We start from the raw sequence: 22,065 nt of genomic DNA, 5'->3' as shown, positions 1-22,065 counted from the left end.
ACACTGAAGTTGCCAACAGAAGCTAAATTTAATAAAAATAACTAAAACCAGTAAGAATAGGGGCAGAATGAAAAAATACATTCCCCAGAACTCTTTAGGAAAGGGTTTCTGGCTGGGGAGAGCCCAACACCTTTGCAAAGGAATTCTGAGCTGCAGCACTTTTCGGGAATTCACTGCTTGCATCGGAGTTCTTTATCATGTTTCTCACATTTCTTTATATTTTAATCAAAGACTTTTCCAGACCATATGGATATTGCTGTCTTTCTGCTTGTTATAGTTTCTCCTGCACCTCGTAATGCTTTTAGAAAAACCTGTCTGTATGTTCGCTGGTAATGAGGAAAGTGGGTTTTTTCCTTCCCTCATCCTTTGTCTGCACAGACAGTAACAGTGACGCCTTTTGCTCATTAGCAAAAAAGCCTTTCCGGATCTTTGCAAGAATCAATGACTGTCAGCGTCACTATAAATGATTAGTAATTAGACTTAGGAAATGAAGAATTAGACGTGGGCTCCAGCTGCAAAATATTGTTTTTTATTATTTCTTTTTAACAATATACAGTTCCATCTGTGCTGTGGTAGAATTTGTGACAGGGAACTTCTGCAAATGGATAGGGATGTATAGTTACTTGAAAACGATGAGCTCTGTTTCTTTAACAGTAGCAAACCCAAGCAAACAGTCCTCAGAGAGATTTTCAAAGTCTCACATGACTTTTTGTTGGTTTTTTTACACTGAAAGACTTGATTTGGGTTTTTTCCCCCAAAAATGTTGGTACTGTCTGGAACACTTTTGTTAAGCAGAAATGCTATTTTTAAGCATAGTGGGAAAAGGCTCAGCATTTTGTGTATGCATGTGTAAAGTTCAGATAATAGTTTGAAGTGTGAGAAGCAAGGGAGTTTCATTTAAAAAAGCTTTTCTAAATGACATTTTCCCCACATAAAATCCTTGTGGTAAAAGCAAGCCTAGTTCTATCAATTCATATTTTGTGAATTCAGAAAGAGACCGTGGTGAAAAAAATCCAGGTAAGGAAGAGACTCGATATTAGCGGTGTGGTTTGAGCAATGCTTGTTGTGCAGTTCGAAGAAAACAGCAAGGCCCCAGCCTGCCTGCTTAGGGATGGATCCTGCTTAGGGATGGATCCTTCTTGGGGATGGATCCTGCTTAGGAAGACTAGCTGTCTCTCATAGTATTTCACGCAGAGCAATCTTTGCCTTGCGAAACCAAATGAGGGAGCCAGGTAGAATTTCAAGCAGGACAGTGCCGCACCTCACCAACCCAAAGCTGCTTTGGATGGCTGTTGGTGTGAGCTGTGGTGTGTTACGCGGTGAAACAAAAGTACATAAAGCACTCACTGTATATCTGAATGGCTTGTTCTCACCACGCTCCAAGAGTTACAACTGAATACAGAAAAATAAACAAAGCTGGGGAAAAAAGCCGACAACCATTTAAATGGTTTGGTTATAATCTTCGTGTTGTTTAAAACTTTTTCTGTATGCACACACAACTGTTTATTACACACACTGCTACTAAAACCCTTATGCAATAACTACAAACTAACTAAAGTGGCCTTAAAATCAGAACAAACTGTTTTGTCCTGCAGTGTTTTGCAACTATTTTCTTTTGCTTTGTTTCTTAGCAGATGAGCGAACATCATGAGGTTCAACAAGGCCAAGTGCAAGTCCTACACCTGGGTTGCCACAATCCCCAGTTTCAATGCAGGATGGGGGATGATGTGATTGAGAGCAGCCCTGCAGAGAAGGACTTAGGGTGCTGATTGATGACATGAGCCGGCAGTGTGCGCTCGCAGCCCAGAAGGACAACTATATCCTGGGCTGCACCTAAAGCAGCGTGGCCAGCAGGGCGATTCTGCCTCTCTATTCCTCTCTCCTGAGACCTCATGTGAAGTATTGTATCCAGTTCTGCAATCCTTAACATAAGAAGGAGGTGGAGCTGTTGGAACGGGTCCAGAGGAGGCTATAAGGATGATTGGAGGGCTGGAGCACCTCCCATATGAGGACAGGCTAAGGGAGTTTAGGTTGTTCAGCCTGGAGAAGACTCCAAGGAGACCATATAGTGACCTTCCAGTACCTGAAGGGGCTACAAGAAAGCTGGAGAGGGACTATTCACAAAGGCTTGTAGTGGTAGGACGAGGGACAATGAGTATAAAGTGGAGAGGGGCAGATTTACACTGGACATAAGGAAGAATTTCTTCACAATGAGGGTGGTGAGGCCCTGGCTCACGTGATCCAGGGAAGCTGTGGCTGCCCCATCCCTGGAGGTGTTCAAGGCCAGGTTGGATGGGCCTTGGGCAGCCTGATCCGGTGGGAGGTGTCCCTGCCTGTCGCAGGGAGTTGGAACTGGATGATCTTTAAGTTCCTTCCAACCCGAACTATTCTATGAGCCATTGAGTCAGTGGTACTATTCGCTCCTCTAGAAGCCATGTGCCTGCCTTCTGGTTGTTTGGTGTTTGTTGGTGTTGCCTGGAATAACTTGTATCTGTACATGCCTGCAACTTTCAGAAAATTGGCACAATAGAAAAATTTGGTCTGAGCTGGTTCAAGGTGCACAAACACATTTTGTTTTCCATTCTCCCCAATTTATGGTAAGTTAAATAGAGACTTGTTATATAACTACCGAAAGGTGGCAGAAATAGAACTTAAAAAATGATTCCTGTAAGCTTGACCATAATAACTGCTTAGTGTCCCTTAAAATAAGCAGAGTTCAAGTGATGCCTCCAGTAGTTACTAGGATGGAAAAAGTACTGTCTGTTTCTGGTGGTAGTGCTTACTGTTGGCCTGCTAGAACTGGCATGCTGTGCTACAGTGATGAATGTGTCTCCTATTCTGTTTGCTCCAGCAGCTCATTCAGCTCTAGTGTGGTTCCATAGTTTGCCTCCAGCTCCTCCTGCTCGCTCTCTGACAGGATGATGGGGACCTCAAAGTTTTGCCTTGGTTGAAGAGCCTTACTTTGAATCTGTGGTAAGAGGTGTTGTCCTTGGCACGCAGCCAGAGACAGATATTTTTGGCACATAACATGGAAAACAACACCTCATTGAAACCAAGAACATCATTCTACATCTCTTGAAACCAAAAACAGAGGACTTAAACAGAAAAGACTGAAATTTTGGATGTTTAGTCCTAACAGCAATAGTAAGTTGACCAAAATACACAGAGACTATCTAATTAGGATTAGTCTTTAAATTAGACTCCTCAGAGGAGTGCAAACTAAGAATGGGATCCTGATAAGCTGACTTGGGCATTGCAACAAATCCAGTTGCAGAATCTGGTCCTAATGCTTCCGCTGCCCACCCCCTCTCCTCTCCAGGAGTTAAATACTGCACAGTACATTACTCACAGGCTGTTTCTGTAACAGTCATAGCTTAAATATCTATGTATCTAATGGACTTATCCCTAACACCACAGCGAGAGAGGGAAGGAGCATTAACCTCATTTTGCAGATAAACAGTGGAAGCCCTGATGGCTCTCTACTGCGTTACATCCTGTGGAGCAAGTGCACGTATGCAGCCAGTGTGAAAACACTGTTACGCCAGACTGCTGCAGTCACACCAAGGCTGACAGAGCTCACAGCCCAGAAGGCCAACGGCATCCTGGGCTACGTCAAAAGAAGCGTAGCCAGCAGGTCAGGGGAGGTGATTCTGCCCCTCTGCTCTGCTCTTGTAAGACCCTACCTGGTGCCCTCTGTCCAGTTCTGGAATCCTCAATGTAAGAAGGATATGGAGCTGTTGGAATGGGTCCAGAGGAGGCCACGAAGATGATCCGAGGGCTGGAGCACCTCTGCTATGAGGACAAGCTGAGGGAGTTGGGGTTGTTCAGCCTGGAGAAGAGAAGACTCCGGGGAGACCTTAGAGCAGCCTTCTAGAACCTGAAGGGGCTATGAGAAAGCTGGGAAGGGACTTTATACAAGGGTATGTAGAGATAGGATGAGTGGGAATGGCTTTAAACTGGAGGGGGAAGATTTAGATTGGACATTAGGAGGAAATTCTTCACGATGAGGGTGGTGAGGCTCTGGCCCAGGTTACTCAGGGAAGTTGTGGCTGCCCCATCCCTGGAGGTGTTCAAGGCCAGGTTGGATGTGGCCTTTAGCAACTGGATCCAATGGGAGGTTCCCTGCCCATGACAGGGAGGGTTGGAACAGGATGGACTTTGAGGTCCCTTCCAACCCAAACTATTCTATGATTCTATATTCTGAACATTGTTTATCAGTTGCTTAACTCCTTTATTGCTCTGCTGAGCCTGGAAAGCTGTGGCGACAGTGCTGCTTTTTGAATGTTAGACAGACTGTCCCTCTGATCGCATGTTTTCTTTCAAGCAGTGTTTTCCAGATGCTGTTCATTCTTCGGAGATGGTAAAGTCTTGTGTTCAGTGTGATCTCCTGTAATCTCCAGCCCGTAGCCTTTCCTTATCTCAAATGCAAGATCAGGCAGAGCTGGAGCCAGCTCCAAATTGGCAAGAGTTTTGACTGTTGTGAAGTTCGTAACAACATTAAAATTCGTGCTTGGAAATGAATAGAATGCGCATAAGATTTCTGGGAAAATTTATATGTGTGTGTAAGTGGGAAATAGATTCTATAACCAGCACATGATTCATGGAGATCGCTCCCTCCTGTTGCCCAGGCCTGATAAAGGATGCTTGCTTCCTAAAACTCCGAAGCGAGGCTTAAGAGAGTTTATTCTTGGGCATTTTTGGTGTCACTTTCAGCGCCTCATGTAATGCTCTGTGCCCGTTTAAGGGAAGGGGGGGGTCTGTGCCACCAGCATGTCTCGGATGCAAGAGGCTGACCCGAGCAGCGGCTCCTGGTCCCCTCTCCCCTTCTCCCTCTCTCTATTCTCCTCTTCTCCCCTCTCCCATTTTCCCTCTTCTTCCCTCCTTCCCTCGCCCTTCTCCCTTCCCCTTCTCCCACTCTCCCTCCATGTAATAAACAAGTTATTCAGCATTTTTGGTTTAGGGGAGGGGGGCAGATGGAGATCCAGAGTATTGGTACCTGAATTTTGGACAAATCTTTAAGTCATCGGGTGGAATGTCTTCTTTCTTTGGTGGCACCGGCATGTCTGTGGTGTGGGGTTCAGCAGAGGGGCAGTAAGACAGGGGCAACGCCACCCCAACACGTGCTGATAGGGGGGCAGATGGGCCGTATTGTTCACTGCTTTCATGCCCAAATGGAGCCATTTTCATGAAATGTATAAAAAGGGGAGGGGAGCGTGGATCAGGTTCGCCTCTGGCTAGACACGGCCCTGCCTCAGCCGTGTGCCATGGCTCTGTACCTTGCTTTGCTGACTTTATTCCACAATAAAGAGATAGTTTATACTCTGGGAATTTTAGTTTCCAGAGTGGGTTTATAACACTGTTCCCCCTTCTCCTCCCTCTTCTTCCTCTTCCTCTCCCCCTCCTCCCCACTCCCTCTCCCTTCTCTCTCTTCTCCCCTCTCTCCCTTCTCCTCCTCTTCCCCTTCCCTCTCCCCCTTTCCTTCTCCCCTTCCTCCTCCCGCCTCCCCCGCGGCCCCGCCCCGCGCGCGCTGACGTCACGTGCGCCCCGCGGGGGTCGGGGCGGAGGCGCCGCCCTGAGCCGTGATGTAACCCCTGCCCTCCTCGGCTCCGGCGGGCGGCGCGGTTTGCGGCGGGCAGCGAGCAGCAAGCGGCCCGCGGTGGGTGCTGCGGCGGCGGAGAGGCGATGGGGAGGGTGTGCGGGAAAAGGAGGGGGCGGGCGGGCTCGGCGGCGACCGCGGCGGCCGGTGGAAACATGGTGCCACACGTGAGGCTTATGTAAAGTGAGCGGCGCGCGGCGCGGCCAATGGCGAGGGGGCGCGCCCTGGCCCCGCCCCCGGCCCCCGCGCGCGTCACGGCGCCGCGGCCAATGGCGGCGCGGGAGGGGCGGGCCCGGCGGCGCCGGTCACGTTTCTGCCTGTATGAAGTGGGTGCCGGGCTGGCGGCGGGGACCTGGGCGGCGGTGAGTCGGGGGCTCGGCCGGGCGCGATCCTCGGCGCGCGGAGGGGATGGGGATGGGGGAGAGCTCGTGGGGGGCGGGGGCCGAGGTGGTGGGCGGCGGGGATCCCGCTGCTCTCGCCGCTCCCCGCCCGCTGGGCCCGGGTTATGTAACCCCCGGGCTCCCCCGCTGCCACCGAGAAGAGTGTGGCGGGGGGCGGCGGGGATGGATCCAGCGGGGCAGGGGGCGGCGGGGCCCGCCACTATGGTGCCACTCCCCCCCCCAAACCTCCGTGCGGGGCCGGGAGTCGGGGGGCGGGGGGGCAGCAGTGCCCTTCTTGCTTGCCTTACCCCCTTGCTTCTTTCCTTATCTCTCTCCTTGACCCCCTTGCCTACTCTCCTTGCTTCCCTTGGCCCCCTTCCTTGCTTCCCTTTCTCCCCTTGCCTTCTTTGCCTTCCCTTAAAACCCCCTCCCCTTGCTCGCTTCCCTTCGATCCTCCCTCCCCCCTTGCTCGCTTCTCTTCGACCCCCCCCTTCCCCCTTGCTCACTTCCCTTGGACCCCCTTGCTTGCTTCCCTTTGCCCCCCTTGCTCTCCTTGCCCTCCCCGCCCCTTGCCCTCCCCCGGGGTCCGGAGGGAGCGTGTTTCCCTCGTGGTTCCGTTTCTCTCGCGTTGGGGCGGGCATAGAGCCCCTTTCCCGTGAGCTACAGGTAGGGCAGCAACAGGCGTCCGTGCCTTGTCTTGTGTGCGTTTCCCGGCGTTGATTTGTTCCCCGCGACCCCCGTGGTTGTGCTGCTGTTGACATTAGTCGCATGGTATTACCTGCGTGATTACAAAACGGTTTATGTAAGTTTGGTTTCATGCAAATAGATGAGCGGTATGGCGAAAGTCAAGCTGCCGCTTCCCAACTGACACTTCGGGATAGTTTAGGATAGGCTACAGAGTTGCTCTGTGTAATACAGGAGCCGAAAAAGCCCCCAGAAAGGTCAGGGTGGGGTCGCTGGGGCTTGGACGCTGCAGGGCTTTGAGATAGTGCTCCAGTGAAACAGTTAACTTTGCTAAGGTAGTGCATGTGAGAGGTCTTGAAGAAACATACTGGTTTACGGTTTTAGGCTATGAGATGTCTTTTTCTTTTCCAAATTCTGAGGTTTATTGTCCTGTACACCTGAAATAGCTGCCGCTTAGGTATTTATAAGTGAAAGGGAAAAAGTAGAAGTTCTATAATGATTGTAGCGGTAAGATTGTCTGGTCAAATGGGAAGTAGAGTCAAAAACTGATTTAGTGTAGTGAGAAACTGTTTCAAGTTGCCAGTATCGTTTTAACCACAGAGTTCGATTACAAGTGACAGTTAATGTTAGTTGGTTAAAACTTCTCAAAACTGCAGCTGTCTTTTGGAGCTGGCTTTTGCTTATTGCCAAGGTAAAATCTGAATTAATTACAGTGATGGTAGTGAGGAATACCTACTTGAATGTAAATAGTTAGTTTTGATAATGCGGGGTTGTTGATAAAGGTATCAAGGTGACAAGTAAGGCCTTGATGGTGTGACTTCATTCCGTAAATTGATCCTGTTTTGTATTGGGAGTGTTGAACTTGATGAAACTCAAACTTTTCCTAACTTCTGGGATGTCTCAGTTTATGTGTCCTTGATCTTTTCAGTGCTGGACACGTTGCTGTTCATGCACTTTACACAGCAGCTCTTGAATGCAAAATTTGGGAGCAGGACGTAGAGTTTGGTTCAAGTTACAGAGGGTGCTTATGTTGCTGCACTGTGACATTGAGTTCCATCTTGCTTATGCACGTTTGCATGTTCTTGTGTTCTCTCTTTTTGCCTTTTCTTGCTGAAACTTCCATTATTTATGCAAAGTGAGGAAACAGTGTCCTCGCTTCATCCAAGTCTTGCCATCAGCCTTGTGATTAGGGCACTGTCCAGCCATGTGGCGTTCTTGTTTTGGGCTGCAGAGGTTGCTTACCTCACTAGTAAGATGTAATGGAAAAGAGAGGGCAGTTGGCCTAGAGGAGAAGAAAAAACCCTTCAGTTTTAATGGGGTTTTGGCCGTTTCAGATGATTTTTTTTCAAAGTAGAAAGGAGAATGCTTTAGTTGGCTCGTTGACATAAGTGCCCAACACTGTATGGTAAAAGAGCATGGCCTGTTCTGCGCTGTGAAGAAGTAAAGTGTAGTTTGGCTTTACTTAGCTCAGAAGGTAAAGGCATGGAAAGTAGGATTTGGGGTTTAGTGCACTTCTCTCAGATTCAGCAAGTTTTCTGATTTCATTTATGATCCAAAGATTACATGATTTTGCTGGCCTTTCTGTTTGTCAGTTGGTAGGACTTGTAGGCTTCCGATATTTGTTTTACTACGTGGAAGCTATCTGTAAAAATCTTAAGTAATCTTCATTTCTACAGCGTACTCTTATTCCTTTTGGATTTCCACACAGAGGCATTAAAGAGAAAGGATATTGTGTCAGCTTTTAGCATAATACCTTACTTTTCCACTATTTTTCCCCAGTCATAGAATTAAAAGATGCAGCAACGCAGTTTATCAAATAAATTTATTTGAGCCTGTCCCTGGCTAATATGTTTTTGTAGCATTAAATTTCCCCTGTGTAGAATTGCATTTTTTGAGTAAACTGAGATTTTGGTGGAATTTAGCTGTATTATAAGAACAGAGTAAAATGGGGAAACCGATTGGAAGTAGAGGTTTGGAAACAGAGTTCTGGATTTTTCTTCTATTTCAGACTTTGTTATGACCAGGAAATGTTTGTTTTAGATACAGATTGATAAATCAATTTTCCTTCTCCTGTGTTCTTGCCACACCCTTATTTCTCTAATACCTTTGCAATGTTAAAACATGTTTTACTGCAGAAGAGCTTTTTTAACCCTTTAAAGAATAAGCACATGACCAAGTTATGGTGGGATGAGGTGTTTTTGGGGTCATTTAAAAGCAAGTAGATTGCCACTAGCCAGTAGAACAAGTAAATTATCAGTAGTCTAGATCAACTGTAGTGTTTTATATAGGGTTGCTATGGTTGGCCCATGTTAAAAGGCAACATTACATTCTTCGCCAGGTGTTGTGTAATACTTGGCATGAATGTCCTGTAGCTGCGGTATTATACTCATAATGTTACCACATCATAATTACTAGATAATCAAGGGTTTCTGAAAAGGAATTTTTGTGTCCGGTTTTGGTTGCATGGCCTAGAATTCCTCTATGAGGATGGTGGATTACAGATATTTTTATGTGGGTTGTCTTTCTCTACGCATACTTTCCACATCCAGTTGTATCCCTTTTGTACAAGTCTTGAACTGCTTGAACATTTATAATGTTAACCTAGCTTGTCAGGTGCTGAACAGAAAATGTGTCTATTAATATCGGCTGTATTATTCTTTGTGCTATGATTTTATTACTCTGAAGGGCTTTGACTTGCACTTTTGGGTACAAATGAGGTTGAGGTTGGATGAAGAAAATAGTGGCCTTCAAAGTTATGCTGCTGATGTTTTGTGTGCCATGTGAAGGATGGCTGTGCCTCTCCTGCTTTAACCGGCTGTTGTGGTGGGGACCTGGCTGTTAATGTTGCATGTGTTGTTGGTAGTGAGGCAAAGCTTTTGCTTGCTAGTTGGTTAGTTAGTTGGTTAGTAAAGAACAACTCCACCTTCTGACACAAAGACACTTTATTATTTAGCTGCAGATGAGATGCTTCCTTCCGTGAAGCATCTTTAAAGGGCATGGGAAACGAAGGCTGCGTTCAAACGTGCTTCATGGGCTAATGGTTTTGCGATCTGTTGCTGGGATTCCTTGTGGCCCCGGGCCACTTCTGTGAAATACAGTACGACAGAGAAAGCCAAAATGAAGAAGGGTCAGATGGTTTGGTTATGCCTGCAACGGCTGTGGAGAGGCTCTGAAGCTCCTCCTCCTCGGAGCACGTTCTGCTCATGTGGACAGTGAGCCAGCAACCATCTGTAGTAGGAAAGCACCCGCACACATGGGAATCCACATGCCTGAGCATACACGCAGTGATCTGCTACTCTAGTAAGTGGCTTAGTACATCACCAGGCATGCTCGTGCAGCCTGCCTGTACTCTGCTGCCAGCAGTGCTGGAACACGGCAGATTGGGCTTCTGTGCTGCTTTGTATTTCTAATGTTATACTTGAAGCGTAGATAGAGTCTTTATGTCTGAATGCCTGCACTGGACTTGTACCAGCCCCACACAGAGTCCTCTGACTTGGTCCTCTCTCCATCCTAAAGAGTCCCTAAGGGACAGTAGCCGTGTACTAAGCTTCATGCATGCTGCACAGGCAATAGTTCTCAAGGGCACTGTTTCCCTCCTTATCCACATATGCAAATGCGGTTATGAGAACTTTTTGTGTGTGTGTGTGTGAAAGCTATTTTAAGGTAAAGAACAGTTTTTATACAGATGTTTTCGGCTGCAACTTGCTTCTAAAAAGTAGACTCTGAGCTATACTGCCTTTCAGACATGCTGTCCTAAACCAGAGGCTCTTCGCTGTTAAGTAACACCTGTAATTTTTAATAATTGAAGCTGAAGGAGACAAGATGAGGTAATGAGGATGTTCAGTACTACTCTTTCTTTGTTAGTTTTGCTTCCTATCCTCCTTATTCCGTGCAGCTTTTGTATCTTGGTATGGTTTTTGTGCTGGTCCTTATTACATGTACTTTTATGTTTCTGCTGCTTGGTTTCTATAATTGTATGATGATCTTCAGTACATAAAGCACTCCTTTGATTTCAATTACATCTCTACCATGGGTTCCTCTGTGACTGGAGCTCTTATTTCTCAGTACTAAGATAGCTAACTCACAGGACAAGTACATTGTGATTGTTAGGTTGTCATGCTTTGTGAAGCATGTCACTGATGCAGTGGGGGCCCTATTAGTAACAGAATTTATTTGGCATAGAGCCTTCCAGAGTGGAGCTTTCATTCTGACCAAAATTTTTCACTGGATATGAACTGCAGCAGTGGCTAAAGAGCAGTGTTAGCCTGGAACTTCTGTAAACATAGTACCCCAAGGTGAAATTCTACCTTTCTTTTTAAGGGAGGGGAGCAGTAGGCATGCAAATATACTGCTAGTGGAGATGTCAACAAATATTAAAGTTGAAATATGGTGTTGTAGATACTTTAGATCTAGTTTTACATATAATAAAGGTGAAATACATGATTGTGTGGTAGGGCGTGATAGTTTTTCCCTTCTTTCTGTGACATCTTTTCCTCAAGTGTATCATATTTGTTACTTTGTTCAAAAAGGAGAAGAATTGACATATGCAAATATTAGACTTCTGACTACTGATCTCCTGCTTATGGTTTCTCCAGTTCCACTGGGGAAGAAAGCAGCATTTTCTGTTTGCAAAGAAAATCAAATGTCTTTTTAAATTCACACTCAATATAAAGAATTTTTGTTTACCTTTAATAAGGTACCTATTGTAAGTCTGGAAGGGGGGATGTCTAGAAATGAGCATGGGGCAGGTAAAGGAGACTGTTTAGCTTTTCCACAAGATGTCTTGGCCAAGGCTGCAATAATCTTGTCTGTCAGGGAGTGTGTGCCCGTGCACACTTTTTTTTTTTTTTAATGGCATTAGCCCAACCTTTTGGCAATTGAATTTAGCTCTGGGCCATGGCTTATTTTTCAAGGTGAAGGAATAAACTCAAGAAAGACTGTTTCTGTTTGCTCTTGGGGACGATCAGTCCAGACCCACCGTGGAGACTTGAGCACAAGTGATAAGGAACAATGAATAATTACCTGAAAGAGCAAAATACGCTTTGTTTCTGGTCTGGCAGAAAAGAGAACAGTTCCTGCTAGTTTATGGCTCAGTGGCTCTGACTGCTCTTTGGGAGGGGCAGGAGGAGAGATTGCTTTGGTACTTGGCTTTGTAGAGGTACAGGAAAGCAACTGATGAGTTGGGAGCTGGCCTAGGCTGGCCAGCACAGCGTAGGTGAGATTGACCCTCCCGGAGGTGAACTCTAGAAGTTCAACAATGTGTTGGCACTGTGCTATTCATAGTAAAACTGAGTTGACTTTGTCCTGTCACCTCAGGCTGACTTTTTGCTGTTACTTACTCGAGGAGGAGAATAAGCAGCTTTAAAAACACTAGTAATCTAAAACTGGAAGGAAATTAATAGTGGTGCCATGGGTGCTTCAGGTATAGAAGTCAGTGGTGACATAGCTTAGGTCCATTTAGGAACCAGCACTTGAAGACTGGGGGATTGATTTTCTTTCTCGTTTGGCCCTCTGGGACATGGCTAAGGAAGCTTCTTTCTATGAGATAGATATAGATATAAAATATTTTGTTGTGGTTTTTTGTTTGTTTGTTTGTTTTTTTTACATATATAAGTAAAAGAAGCCTAAGCTTTAGCAAGCTGGGAACAGCTTTTGCTTTAAGTATGTGTACTTGTATTTTGGAATATGAAACTAGTCTTGGTCATGATGTCAGTACTCTCGCTCAGTTGAATTAGGTCTCTAGAGAGTTTTTCATGTGCTAATTTGGAATTTGTATTTCGGTGGTGAAACATTTTAAAACTGCAGTCTGTGGTAGAAGTAACTTAACTTGAATTCAAATACATGAATTTTATACTAAGTAATGTCATTTTCCAGCTTGGATGGTCTCGGATGAGTGAATGGTTAATTTTTAAATGCACTGTATTGGTATCTGTGTTACCTAAACAATGTGCTAGCAATAAATGAGGATCATGGAGATCCAATTTGGGGGTATCTTATGTTTATAGAGGGAACAGAATTCAGTGAATAGTAATTCTGTGCTTTGATCAAGGAACTGATTTAGAAGTTAGGTTGCAGTAGTAAATATTTTTAACAGTAAAATTTCTTGCTTTTCCTTTCATTTTTTACTTCTAGTCTTCATAACTGTTCTTCATCTGTGGAATATGTATTTAGTATGGTTGGACTCGCATTATTAAATGGACTTGATTTAAGTTTCATAAATAATTTTTTAATTTTGCTTATAAAACTTTTCTGTTTTTTTTTAATAGGAATGTATTGATGATGCTTGAAAAGATTGTGATTAGTACATTCATTAAGGTGAGTATCATGCTGTCCCCAAGAAAGTGATTTGTAATGTGGGTTCTTTCTCAGTGAGTCTGAATGGAATTTTGTTGCTGCTTTGTATCCTTTTATACAGCTTTGAGCTGTAATGTCAGAGTGCTGAAAAATAAAGAGATATTCAGGGTATTAGATTTTTAAAGACCCATGGTATAAATTGTGAAGGACAAGAAAATGATGTGGCTTCTCTAAATCTTCAGGAAACTGAAATTTAGTGTAGTGTCCAGTATTGATTGCTACGTCTGCATTGTCTGCTGTGCAGAAGTTTGTTGATAACTCACAATCTTTTGATATCTCCTGCAGGTGTGTTAAAAAATTTTAATGATGAGGAAAATTCTGGGTCTAGAAGACAAAGTGGCTATACTCAGATAATCAAGAGAGTATCTCAGGAGGAGAAAGGAAAGTGTTATGCTTCTAAGCTTTGGTTTAGAAAGCAGGTCATACCCTCCAACAGTATTTTTTGGTCAGTTGTGCTCTACTTTCTATCAGGCTGATACTGTTCTATTCTCTGAGAAGTCGAACGCATGGCATCAGAGATATACTAACTTAGGCGTGTTTATGTTCAGTGTGTGAAGAGCTGATGACAAAGCTTATTACAATTCAGGTGGCATATGTGGTGGATTAAGAAAGCAGAATATACTTTCAGAATTATGGAACTATTTTGAAAATGCAGAAAAGTTGATAATTATTGTAGCAAAAAAAGGAAGAAGCTGAGAGTTTAAAGGAGAATGCTGGAGGCATGTCATCTGTGATGCAAGGAAAATGTATCCATGTGGTTTTGTTATATGTGATCCAATGATGGGACAATATTGACCCATAAAAGGAAAGGGGAAGAGACAGCAGCTCTGGATAGTATTCTAATATTGCAGTATGGATTAAATTGTAACTGAGATTTTGAGGATTAGTGCTGTAGTGTCTGATTAGTCTTAATGATTGGAAAAAAAATGCTGGTTTTCCATGGCTACAAAGTATGATCTGAACAGGTTCTGAAAGCTGACAGTGTTCTCTTTTCAATGTTACAGGTGTGACTTCACGTCTCTACAAAGTGAACTTGGTTGGGATCATCTCATACAGGTGTGTTCCCTAAGGCACGTTGTTCATTCGTCTCTAATACTTGAAGTCTTCTATACTTAGAATAAATACATCTCCATATTGAAGGAGTCGTCACAGTTGATGTATTCTATGTATACTGATCAAATTAGACTTCTGTCTGTGGAAAAGACCTTCTTGAGGTGCTTTACATGGATGAAGTCTTTAAGTTCTTTGGGATTCCGTCATGCCTAGTCACCTATGCATTGTTTCTGAAAAATAATAGAAAACCAGAAGATGAGATTTCACTGCTTCTAATTCTACTCAAACTGATAAAATGCCTGGTTTGAATGAATTATATTTAGTTTCAGATAAAAATCCTTTTGGCTTGGAATTATAGAAAAGCTTATCATGAGAATTGAAGTCGTTTACAAGGACTGTTTTTTTTGTAATGTCTTCCTAAATGCATTAAGTAGATGAAGCCAATATGATACCAGATTAAAATGGTGGCGCTGCTGCTGTGAATATCCTCTTCCAACCTCGACTTATTAAACCTTTTTTACTCTTTATCTATGACAATGCCATGATGGAGGCCATCAAACTAGAGAGGTGCTGTGTCACTTCATCAACAGTCAGGCAAGACCTTGTGGCTAATTTCTTGTAGATCTTGATTAGTGAAGGTAGAAACTTAACTCTATTAAGGAAATATAGATTACAGATAGATGAGTTATTGTGGAGGAATCAGAATAAGTGTCTTTAAGCCAGGATTTAACTAGTGCTGAAAGACATTCCACATTTTTAGTGTCCAAGCTAAAAATTATGAAATCTGCAAGTAGCTCCAGTTATGGGAATTTCTAGCACTTCTCCTGCTCAGAAATAGAGAATTTATAATAAATCCAGTTTTATCAATTTATAGTAAAGACAGTAGCAAAATATTTGAAAAACAGATGTACACAGATTTGTATAATAGCCTGAGACTTGTAGAACTCACGTTGGCTTTGCAACGTCATGCAGAATGGAATTTTATGAATAAATTCTTCCTTAAGTCTGGCCAACACAAATGTACTTTTAACAGTTGGTAGACGTGCAGCGTTTTAAATTAAGGCATGTTAACATGGGCTGTCTTCCAAAATGGTTACCTTGGGATTTGAACACTTCCAAATTTTTGTTCCAAACATTCCTTCTGCATATTCAAATGAAGCACTTAAAGTGATGTAATTGTTTGCCACACAAGTGTTGTTCTTCTGAACTTCAGATTTATATTCTACTTTTTTTTTGTGTTACACGGCAGCAGCATGTGCCAACAGACTTAGTTTCCTTGATTTAATGGAAGAGCTTTCAGATTTCCTTTTTCATGCTGAAATTCCCAGTAGCTTGGGAAGCTGTTTTTATTAGGAACAATAATAATGTTGATGGACCTTGTTAGTACAGACTCCTGAATGTGAGGACACCCCACCCACCCCCTATTTTTTTTTAAACTGTGGGTGAGTGAGCACTGGAACAGATTGCTCAGAGGCTTTGGAATCTCCATCCTTGGAGATGCTCAGAAATCATCTGGAGGTCATCCTGGGCAGTCTGCTGTAGGTGACTGCCTGAACAGGGAGCTGAACAAGATGACCTCAGCCATTCTGTGATTCTGTGAATTGAGATTTTGTAACTGCCTAGTAAACTCTTTAATGCTCATGCCAAGCCTACAGCAATGTAAAATAGTTTAGATCAGGTGTTAAAATGGTATTTTACACAAAACTTCTTCAGCATTTGGAGCTCCTATTGACTACATCAGGCGTTTTGCTCTGTTATGTACTGGAGAGGCTGGCCCTTTGTTTCTGTGTCAGCCCATGCAGACTGAGTACGTGCTATGTATGTACGTAGTATGATACCATACTGACAGTGAATTGGAAGGGTTATTTTGCCTACCGTAGAAGGTGATGTTACTTTAAAACGTTGTAAGATCTTATTTTAGAATTTTAGTGTTCAAAATGTATATGTGTGTCTGATTTGTCTGCTGGATGACAGTTTCATGTTTAACCAACGTTTATCTGCGTAGGCATGGCATAGCTGTGAGCATCACTCTGGTATCTATTTGAAGAGGACACTGTTGGGGGGCCCAGGTATTTCTTTTATATTTTGTAGTTATAGAGGTGTCCGGACTCTCTAATGGTCAAAGATTTCCAGCAGAAGAGGATGAGACAAGAATTAAATGCATGTGGGAGCCTCTGGACCTAGGCACTTTGCTTTTGGTGCTAGCTGGGACGGAGCTTGATAAACACTTCTACCACCTTTTAATAGGAAAAACAGGTAAGAAACATGTATAATTATGGTTCATGTTAGTAGAAAGAAGTTTCCCCTGCTGCCCCCTTAGAGCTTTTGTAGAAAATACATTGTTCTTTGTTTGTTGTCCACATTCAGCACTATTTTTGGAGTATAAACTGGGAATTAGCTTATATGAAGCTGAAACTTTTTTAGCCTAAACCCCTACTTACTGTTAAATTCAGGTTTGTGTTTCTTCACTGAGGGAACGGTCTGGTTGGAAGCATCCTTACTATAGCTGCAAGAGCCCTGGCGTAGTGCTTCTGTTGACCTGTTCCGCTGTAGGAGCTGCTATACATTCAGTGTGGTGCTTGGATGGCCCTAGACCAAGGCCATGTCTTAATCAGTTCCTCTGTTGTAAAGTGGCAGCTGTAAGAAGTGGTTGATTGGGATCACCTTTATAAGGATATTACTAACTCTTATTTCAGTAACAACCCTGTATCCAGGAATTTCTTGAATTGAAAGATGAATCCTTATCAGCAAATTTTGAAATGAAAGCTGTGAATTCAGATTTTATGGAAGTGTTTCTGATATTCTACATGTTGTTGATAATTTTATTGACATAAGTAGAAAATTGACTTACACTTCATTCCTTGTTAAGAAAAAGAGCAAAAATGGCTGATGATGACTTGCAGCGAGATGAGGAATCTATTGAAAAAAAGAAGGTTTTTTTCTTTTAATTAAAAAAGTCTTAGAGGAAATTGTTAGGCATCTTTTGTTATTTTTTCTTACAATGAAGTCTGAGGATGCTGACATTTTTTTTTTTTTACTACCCCTTCCTAGAAAGTGTGCTAGTGAAAGTGTTCTGTTAATTGTTCTGTCTCTTTCCACAAGAAAGTGAAGCTCTCAATGCTATTGCTGGTTAAGTTGTACAGTTAGACAATTCACGTCTGGGATTATTGTTTGTTTTTCAACACTTTTCTTCCTAACGTTTTCCTACTACCAAGTGTTCAATTATTGTCTAATTGCATAGGGGGAATGCATTCATTGTAGATGTTAATTTTCCGTTTTCTCTGAAATGGCATGATATGATTAAATCCCTGCTAGTTATTTGTTGTACAGATGAGAATTTATGCTGTTTTGCAAAGCCATCATCCAGAAGACATGTGGAAACTCTTCTTGTTGATAAGATCTTCAGTAAAATTGAATCTTGATCATTAGGAGAATGTCTTTTACTGGTTCTAGTGTGGTTAAGAGTCTCTCCACTTATTCAGCTGTCTAAAGCCTAGCCATAAACTGTGATGTTCCTCTTGCTTCATTTGGGAATGTTGGTAAGCTCATATTAGCAGCAAATTTAGACTCAAATCTTCAGATATTCTTCTATTCTTTAATTCTTGAACTAAATAATTTTGGCTCTGGAGTTTTAGTCCAGACTTGGTATTTTTAGTGTGAAAAGGAATCTGGAAAAATCTGCTCTCTGAATGTAACCAGATCTCTGCCAAAACAAGAATTCTTAGTTTAAATGCCATAATTTCAAAAGAAATTTGCCTCCCTGGTGTTCTACAATCTTTCTTAAGAAGGTTTTTGAAAAAACATTCTTTCTTTAAGTATTTGTCCATATGTATCTTGGTATGTTTTTCTGGGGGCACTAAAGTTCAGGCTGTTTCCATTGTCTTGCTGCAGGATAAAGGATATACTGTAGCTAATCAATAACCAGAAGAGGCTTTTTGCATATATCTAACCTGGCATATTAATGCCTAGATTTGTCCTTAGTGCAACTACGTTGCCTTTTTCATACACTGCATCAGGATGCTGGAGTTCTAGTCTTTGCCAGAGTGACTCAGGGAGGTTTGCTCTTTCTAAAAGGGTAGGGGTTTTTTTGTGAGCCAGTTGCCTTAAAATCAAGCTTAACTGGGGCCAATTTAAGTTAAAAAAAAGTTTTTATTTACAGAGTTAGAATAGACAACCTCCCTTAAAAGTTTTGAAAGATGGAGCAGAAAGTAAAGAAAAAAATGGCTTTTAATGTAGTTCTCTGAAAATTAAACCTAAAGAGCTCTCCCTCTGTTACCATGTCACTGTGCGCACTTGCTTACTGAACTTGGTATGCGATGCAATTACTTCCTCGCACTGTGGCAACAGGAGAGATCCTCAGGCTGGGAAAGCATGCTAGCTTTTACCTTTTCATTCTTGTTTGGTTATTGATTAGAAATTTATTTAAGCACGTAAGGGGGATGAATATGTGCAATTTATTATAGCATTTTGACTGTAATTACTTTAATTATTAGATAGATAGATTAATCTCTCTGGGATGCCTGACCCTCTGTGCTGCTGCAGTGTTTGCATGGTGCTTGCATACACATGCAGATGTTCCACTTAAGGCCTTCCTCTGTCTGAAAGTGAAATCTAGCGAGATTCATCACTTCTTATCTAAAACTACAGATGCAAAGCATGAGGTAGGGTCATTGCCAGTCTGTTGTTTTTCACAGTTGCTCCAATCTCATCTTAGAAAATCTCTCAAAACTTACGGCATTTATGAATACTGCTACTGTAGGGGATCTCTGCATTTTTATTTATTGTAGAAGCTTCTGTTTTGCTCTTGGAAGTCTGTCATAATGTTTTTCTTGCTCCTTCCTATTTACTCTTTCTGTATTCCTTAGTCTAGTTTGTGCCTCTGGCACTGAGGCTTTTGAGATTTTGAAACAGAAAAAAATTTGTGCAAAACTGACTTTCAGTGACATTAATCTTCCAGTCCTGCCTAAGAGCACCATTCCACCTCAAGGAGTTAAGCTAATGCTTCTTGAAAGAAAGATACCTTTAAAAAGGTCAAACTTGTATCTTCCCTATTAATGGGACACTCATTTCTGTTTCTGGTACCATTGTCCTTGGGCTCCAAATTGTAGTCGCTGTAATGTAATTAAATAGGAACTGCTTGGATCTGCACTGTGGGCAAAGCTGCATAAACTCTGGCATGGTGCTAGTCAGATATCATAGAATCATAGAATAGTTAGCACTGGAAGGGACCTTAAAGATCATCTAGTTCCAACCCCTCTGCTATGGGCAGGGACACCTCCCACTGGATCTGGCTGCCCAAGGCCCCCTCCAAGAAGTAACACAACTTCAGTGTTTCCTAACACAACTGTCTGCCAGGTGTCAGAAGGAAGAAAATTTATGTAGTTATCTCCTATAGGCCAGCACCTTTTCTTTTCTGTTGGTGAATCTCTTAACTTGAACTCATTGCTTAAAATAAAAATAATTTAAAAAAACTGTAAGATATTGACTGTCATTGAATTACGGAGCTCTCTTGTTCAAGGAGGCACAGGAAATACCCCAAAAGTTATTGGACCGCTTATATATATGTATGTATTCTGGGAACAATTCTCTCCCACCTAAGGAACCACTACTGAAGTTTCCTACAAATACTTGGCAGAAGCTAGCCTATGTGTCAGGGAAATAAGAGTGGAGATGAGACAATAGATGGAGGTGGAAAAAATTACTCATCAGTGGTGTAAGAGCTCAGAATTTCAGTTTGGAAGTCCCTACATGCTAGCTAGCTTCACTGACTCTTAAACTTCCAAAGATTACAGAAAAGATGTTGGGAAATAATTTTACAGGGAAAGGTTGTCCACAAATATTTTTTTTTGAACACTTTGAAAGTAATACAGCGTGTGTAATACTCATTATCTGTAAAGAACTTAGAGCTATGCTAAGAGTCTCTCTTCTGGCAGATCATGCTTATGAACCTGTCAATAACGATGTATAGTCTTCTTTAGGGGGTTTAAGTATAGCAGCCCTACCACTAAAGAAATCATGTGACACAGTTTACTATCAGATTGTGTTGTTTCAGCTATGGCAGTATGTTTTTCTTTTTTATCTTGTAAAGATCTTTCTAATTAGTATTTAGTGAGGAAAGTTAGGAGGAAACCCCTACCTTGGGCACAGAATATAGTACGAGGCATATCGGATCTCACCTTAAATTCCTGCATGTCAGACCTCCTTTTCAGGTGATGTGGCTGTCTTTTTTCCAAAAGCTTCATTTTAATCACAATAGGGTTGATTTGTGTAATTTTGATGTGCATAAAGTCTTCATTTTAAGTGGACAAAATACTGTAGATGATCTCCAAGGTTACCTTTAATCTTCCCGAAGAAGTTAAAAAGCCATCTCATTGCTAGCTGAGTAGTTTGCTGGAGAAATTTTACTTGCTGAATCCTCTGTAAAACTTTGTAGAACTATGTAGAACTCCACCTCAGTGCCCTCTGAGAAATAACAGTACAGGTGATACGTGAGAAATGGCTTCTTGAGAGTGGGTTCAGTTATTTAACCAGGCGGATACTTTTATTTCTGCAATACTTGAAGTAGTGGTAAGAGCATTTCCTGGGTGAGAATGGATTAACGCATTTATAAAGCGCTCCTTGCCTTTGCAGTAACAGGAGGTTTGTCTGTGCGTTCCCAGTGCCCCCTTCTAGCTGCAGAGAGTAGCGTGGAACAGTTCAGGCTCATTAGACCGTGTGTGGTGAGAGTAGACTATGTACAGGGACAGGACTTCGTTACAATGTCTATCTAAGTACAGCAAGTGAAAGTGTGAGCTCTATCTGCCACCAAGATTACATCAGAGGTGAACTGTGTGATCCAGTTAATCATTGGCCACAGGTGAAATAATACTAGAGTGTCATCTAAGAGTAAATATTCTTTTACTGCGTGTTCCATTATGTAATTTTTAAGACTGAAGTGGCTTACTTAGTCCAGAAAAAGCTGTTAGAGCTCCAAAAGGGTAATTTACTGTTTGTATGCTACTGTTCAGTAGGACAGCGTGACAGGATGTCTGCCTAGTCTGGGCTACAGTGCCTGAAGTGAATACAGGCAGAAAAGAAATGTCGGTAGATCTTACTGTACTGAACGCAGTTGTCTGATTATTGCCTATAATGAAGTACTAGTGAATAATCTTGTAAAGGAAAAGCAGTATTTATATTTGTATACCATTACTGATAGCTTAAATGACTGTCCTTAAACTACGCTTCCTCTTTCAAATAAAAACAGATCCCTTGTGTATTACTTTGGCCAATCAAGGAGGCGAGTAGTATTTTCTTCTGAAAAACTCAAAATAAATGTAAAATGTCTGGAAAAACAGCAATTAGGAGGGTAAGAAAATAGTTTCACTGTTTGGTTGGGTTTTTTGAAGGGGTGAGAGGGTGAGGGGAATTGAATCATAGTGTGTTTTAAGCGAATATTAAGTTAATATTTTCTATCACAGGCTTTCTGAAAAAATAATATATTTATTTGTGTTGAAATGGAAGCTGCTGCAGTTAATACTAGCAAAACTTAGTTACAGTTTTTTTTATCGACTTTGTTATTCCAGTCAGAGATTTATTAGTCAACAATTGCAATGTTGAATATCTTGGAGGAAAAAAGAGGAAGGAACAAACATGGTTCTGTTGTTTTAAAATCAACCTTTTTTTTTTTTCCTTGATGATGAGTTTCACTGTTCAGAGAATCTTAGTTCATGGGTGTCCAGTATTGTTGTCTTTGTGGGTTGCTGAAATAAATGAGGAAATGAGTCAGATTAAAGGTCTTTATTTTATTCAGAGTTGAGCTGCTCGCTAATACTTCTCCTTTGATGGCTCTTTAGTATTAGTCTGTTCTTAATTCACTTCTGTATACGCTCTGATTTTGAGCCGAGTGTATTAGAATTTGCTTTAAAAACAGGGATTTGTTTTGTTTTAAGCTTATTTTTCTAAACAATGCAGAATTCACACCTCCCCCAAATTAGTGGTAAGCAGTAGATAAAACTTATT

At 42.2% G+C, this 22,065-nt stretch overlaps 1 protein-coding gene across 5 annotated transcripts in view; it reads left to right on the top strand.

Annotated features, from left to right (window-relative positions):
* Positions 1-5,568: 5,568 nt before the first annotated feature.
* The window catches only part of PER2 (period circadian regulator 2), a 49,837-nt gene continuing 33,340 nt past the window's right edge, over positions 5,569-22,065 (top strand). For 2 of the 5 annotated variants that reach the window (XM_054074433.1, XM_054074428.1), the window contains exons 1-3: positions 5,874-5,958; positions 12,927-12,975; positions 14,019-16,323. The gene's annotated coding sequence lies outside the window, so the exon portion shown is untranslated. Of the gene's footprint in view, positions 5,657-5,873; positions 5,959-10,400; positions 10,488-12,926; positions 12,976-14,018; positions 16,324-21,310; positions 21,413-22,065 lie in introns of those variants that run through there. The other 3 variants (XM_054074432.1, XM_054074429.1, XM_054074431.1) reach the window with 3 other exon arrangements.

This window comes from Cuculus canorus, chromosome 9 (genome assembly GCF_017976375.1).
Source record: "Cuculus canorus isolate bCucCan1 chromosome 9, bCucCan1.pri, whole genome shotgun sequence".
Classification (NCBI taxonomy): domain Eukaryota; kingdom Metazoa; phylum Chordata; class Aves; order Cuculiformes; family Cuculidae; genus Cuculus; species Cuculus canorus.
This window is presented reverse-complemented; position numbering and strand designations above follow the sequence as displayed.